Source organism: Myotis brandtii, unplaced genomic scaffold (assembly GCF_000412655.1).
Source record: "Myotis brandtii unplaced genomic scaffold, ASM41265v1 scaffold243, whole genome shotgun sequence".
In the NCBI taxonomy this organism is placed as follows: domain Eukaryota; kingdom Metazoa; phylum Chordata; class Mammalia; order Chiroptera; family Vespertilionidae; genus Myotis; species Myotis brandtii.
The window spans coordinates 1,072,873-1,078,373 of record NW_005359195.1 but is presented as its reverse complement, the minus strand read 5'-3'; positions in this window follow the sequence as shown (position 1 = coordinate 1,078,373).

Below are 5,501 nucleotides of genomic sequence, written 5' to 3'. Positions count from 1 at the left end.
AAGGCTGCAGGTCCTTGTGTCCTAATATCCCCTCTGATTGGCCACTATAGTGGCTTCTGAGCTCAAACCCCATGTGGGGTTCCCCTCTTTTTCTCCCTTTTGTTTTTCTATTCCCTTGGGCCATCCTCTTCCCTCTCTGAATGAGTGGCTTCCTTTCCATTATTCTGTGAATGTATACCTCTGCAGCTCCCTTATTCTGTGAATGTATACCTTCTGCAGCTCCCAGCTTTGCAGCCCTGTGGTCTTCCCCCATGGGCCCCCTAATTCCTAAAACTTCCTAAACGTGCCTATTTTACCCCTAAAAACTTCTTTTACAAATACACACTTTTATTCTTTCTTGAAGTGTTTTCCAAGAGTGATTTGAAGAAGCCCACTGATTGCATGCAGTAGCTCAGGAACATCCATTGTATTTTGAGAGAGCTCTTGGATCCATGAGAATACGTTTAGAGGAGATGACTGGGACACGCCCTTCAAAACATGCACAGCATGCTATTGATAGTGCAAGGTTGTGCAAAGAGATCTACTCTTACGTCTTCAAATTAGAGGTAAAGGACCACTCAAGAATGAGCAAAAATCCTTTTAGAGCCTGGCGTCTGTCTTCCCCTTTAGGCTAGAGTTTGATCTGGTACAAACCACCTATAATACTAAAATGAGGAATCCTGAAGACTCTGTTTGGTTTCAAGCATAACAAATTCAGAAGAAGAAAAAATCAACTCTTTTTATAATATAAAGTAGAGAAAGCCATTTTTATTTGTTTAAGTGGGTTTTTTTGTTGTTGTTGCTGCTGTCCATTTGTTTGAGTTTTCAGGCCTGAAAGTTTACCAATAACTAGCTGGTTTTAGTAATAAGTGCTATCCTAGAGCACTGTGGTGAGATGGAAACTCACCAGATTTAAGTCGAAGTAGGAGGTGTGAATAGTTGAGAGGCAGAAGCAGAGTTTGAGGATGAAGAATATAGTATTCTATTTCTCCCTTTTCTTCTAAGTGGAAAAACAACAATTAAATCAGGGTGAAGTGATGGCAAAGGCAGAAGAAGAGGAGAGAAGGTATACCAGAGTGAAGAAAATGGGAAGAAAAGACTCATTTTTCTCATCTGTAAAATGGGGGTAAAAATCAAACCAGCCACACAGTATGTCTCCAAGCTACCACAAAGAGTTAACTGGACAGAATAGTGCCTGGCACGTGGTTAATGTGCAAACAACTTCTGGTTATTTTGTCTCCCAATTGTTTTTCCTCTCTATGCCTGGTTGCATAGTGACCAGTTGCCCCTTTCATATACCGATTTCCTCAGCAATTTATTTGTTACTGAATTCATAATTCTCCATACCTCTACACTAAGCCTAGATCACTGAAAACTTCCCATAGGAAAGTCTAATTCCTAGCTCAGATCATTTTCTCTCCTGGAGCTCTGACAATTACTCCTCAATAGATTCAGAGCCATCATCCACCGAGACCGGCACCATCCAATATGGAAGCCAAATTCCACTGTTGAGCACTTGAAATGGGATGCGTCCAAATTGAGATGTGCTGGACACCCTGGATTTCTAAGTGTCAGCGTAAAAATGAAAGTAAAATAACCTCATTAACAATTTTTCATAGTGATCACTTTTATTTTTTTGTTAATCTTCACCTGAGGATATTTTTCCATTGATATTTAGAGAGTGGAAAGGAGTGAGAGAGACAGAGAGAGAAACATTGATATGAGAGAGATACATTGATTGGTTGCCTCCTGTACGTACCTCAACCAGGGACAGGGATCCCACCTGCAACCGAGGTACATGCCCTTGGCCGGAATCAAACCTAGGGCACTTCAGTCCATGGGCTGATGCTCTATCCAAAGAGCCAAACCAGTCAGGGCCATAGTGATCACTTTTAAAGTGATATTTATGATATATTGAGTCAAATAACATACATTATTAAAATTAATTCTGCCTGTGTCATCTTGCTTTTTAAAATGTACCTACTGGGAAATTTTACATTGCATATGTTATCACATTATATATCTATTAGATAGCATTGACCTAGGTCCTAGACCCTTTTTTAAAGATACTAAATCAACACTTTGAGTCATTTACTAAAGATATTTGTATCTTTTCTCTCCATTCCCACCATGAACTGAGCTCTTCATTTTGGTCCTATTAACCTGGGTGTACCCAGCTCAGTCTTCTCCCCATTCACAGGGCCTCCAGAAGCCCTGACCGAGCCCCTCCCGTTAGGCTCACATTGCTGCTCAGAGCCTCCCAATCCTGGAGGCCCATGGAATCACTCACCTGTGAGCTTACAGGTGCAGAGCCCAGGCACCTGAAGTTTTACAAACCTCCACACATGATTCTGAGGTGCAGCCAGTTACAGATTACTGCTTCAAGTCCAAGTTCCCAAAGGTGGATGCTAGAGCGAAATGTAACTATGACACAGTTGCTCAGTAGGAAAAACATCTAATAGTCAGTTAGGCATTTCTGTGTCACTGCTTCACAAATAATGGAAGAAAGAGTGTATTCAGCACTGGAGGAGCCCTTGCCCCAGGGATGACAAAACAATAAAAACAAAGACACAAACTAAACCTACTTCCTTATGTCCTCAGGATGAAATTTACTAAACTTAGAATGATCTTGTTATTTTAGCTTTTAAGGGAAGGCAATAATTTAAATATCAAGAGGGTGCATAAATTGAAGAATATAAGTAGCTGATAACATTGCAAGTATAGTAGTGGGTTTTTTTTCATCCTAAGTTTGTTTTCCTTTCAACTGATGCCTTTTCCCCCTTACTTATCCCAGGGAGCTGCTCATTGATTTCCTACTGGTGACTACCAAGGATGATTTGGAACAAGTCCTGTACAGCTGGGAATCGGCCCAAAACCTGTTGATTTAAGATAGCGGTTTGATGTCCTGAGCGAGACCTCGCTGGCAATTTAAAACTGCACCTGCTGGTAGAATGCCCATCATGGGCTTGCAAGACTGGGGAGACTGAACAACTACTTGCCACCCATTGTCACAGCTAAAGGAACTCTTGGCATTTAAGAATCTCTCTCCTGAGCAGAAAAAGTAAGAATGAGCCCACATACAAAATCCAAATAAGAAAATCAACAGAGTCTGGGACATAGTGAGTAGGTGCTCATGCAATATCTGTTGAATTAAAAAAATAAGTGAAAGAAGTTTTTAGGGGTGAAATAGGCAGGTTTTAGGAAATTTTAGGAATTAAGGGGTCCATGGAAAAAGCACAGGGCTACAGAGCTGCAGAAGGTATGTTTCCCTAAAATAAGGGAACTGGGAACAGAAGAAGGTACACATTTCCAAAGAACAAGGGAGCTGGGAGCCGCAGAAGGTACATTTCCATAGAATAAGGGAGCTGGGAGCCCCAGAAGGTATACATTTATAGAATAAAGGGAAGAGAGCCCCTCATTCAGTGAGGGAATAGGAAGGCCAAAGGGAATAGGAAAACAATAAGGGAGAAGAAGAGGAGAACCTCACGTACCTCATCACCTCACGTGAGGTTTGAGCTCTGGAGTTGCTATAGTGACCAATCAAAGGGGATAGTGACCAATCAGAGGGATATCAGGACACAAAACCTGCAGCCTTTATAAACCTAAGAAAAAGGGACTTGGTGGGACTCTCTCCCCCTTCCCTTGTGGGATCTGTGCTTGTTTCTCAATAAATTTCCACCTTCTACTATACCGCCTTTTGTCCATGGTTTCATTCTTGGACTCCAACAGACAAGGACCTGGGAATCATCCTGCCCAGAGGAACATCACGTGTTCCAGTTCAATTTTTGCATTCCATAACTTAATTACTCCTGAGAAACTACTGACTGATAACTATTATAAGCTTGGAACTTGGATATCAATAAAACCAGAAGGAAATAATTTGGCTACATTTTAATAATGATTTATATTTAATTCCCATTTAAATGGCTCTTTTGTTGCAAAAGACAGTTAAGGTTAATGAAATGTAATATAGCAGAGTAGTTAATAGTTTGTATGTGAGTGAGTGAGAATCCTGGATTTGACACTAATTAAATGGATGACTTTAGGCCAATTACTTAACCTCACTGAACTTCATGCTTCACAATAAATGTACATTAATTTCATAATTAGAAAAATATTAATAAGTTTTAAAAGTAAAAACTCTGCTTTATGTAAAGAGCTGGGTAGCTATTCCTAAGAACATATAATTAATAAGTTTTAAAAGTAAAAACTCTGCTTTATGTAGAGTTGGGTAGCTATTCCTAAGAACATATAAATATGGTAAGCTGCTAGACTTACAAAAGTTATAATTATTTGAACAATGAGATATTGACCAGAAATAAAAGGGCAACATTCAAAAGTTTTCCCCCAAAAAATAATAGAAAAGAAAAAAAAATGTAAAGAAATAAATGTGACCAAGAGGAAAACACATTCGTAGACTTGTAAATGATAACGGTAGTAATTATAAAAGCATCATATGTGAAAACTACCTAACAAATGATGTTTGCCTGGGAGGAGACGAGATTCTTTGGGGCAGGTTTGCTCTGTGAGCCCTGGCGGACTTCCTTTGCTGTTCTGGGAGGCCCGACATGGAATGCAGGGACACTATACGGATCATAGAAGGCTGAGAGATCTAGAAACATCACCCAGGCACATCTCTGGACCTGCTGAACCCAGGAACCTTGAGGATGAGGAAAGAACCCAGTGCTTCACTGGGGTTCACACGTGGACAGAGTTAGAAGAAATTGCACCAGAAGGAGAAACAATAGGGCCCCTGAAACAGTCAGATCAGCAAAGGGGTCTCGCAGAGTGAGCCAGGCTAAGGAGCTGGTCTGGGGTTTGAAGTGAATAGTATGTCCAGATTCAGGTGAGAAGAGGGTATGAGACAGGAAAGAATAGAAGTGAATTCTAGTTGAAAATGGCAAACAAAAACAAAAAAAGAACAACCAAAGAAAGACAAACAGAAAATATTCATTTAGTTATGCTTCCTCCCAGACATGTGTTAAAATAATCATAAATGGAAATTTTAGTAATTTTTTGAAAATTTCAAAGGCTAAATTCATAGTATAAAAAATAACAGGAAGACAAAAGCTTAAAAACACAAATTGAGAAAAGCAGGACTTGTAAAAATGGTTGTAGCAGACTTGAGAAAGCTGAATCCTAAACCAATAGTATTAAAGGTAAGAAAAACAAAACAAAACAAAACACAATTTGCTGCTCTCAGAAAAGACTCAGAAAGAGATGACTTCAGACATCTCTGGGAAATGTAATCGAAACAGGAAGGTCAGATGAAAATGTGTTTAAGAAACATATTCCCCAAATCTTTTCCCCAACTACCTATTGATGGATAAATTGCCCTTCCTTATCCCGGAACATTATCAAACAGAGTCTCTAAACTGAAATATATCAGACACCCTGAAGGTTTTGAGACACATAATCAACACAGAGAGATTAAGTAAAAATTTAGATACTGAATTTTGACACCATTCCCTGGAGGCTGCTATCACTAGTCAGCTACTAGAACTACAAAAGCAAGACTGTAC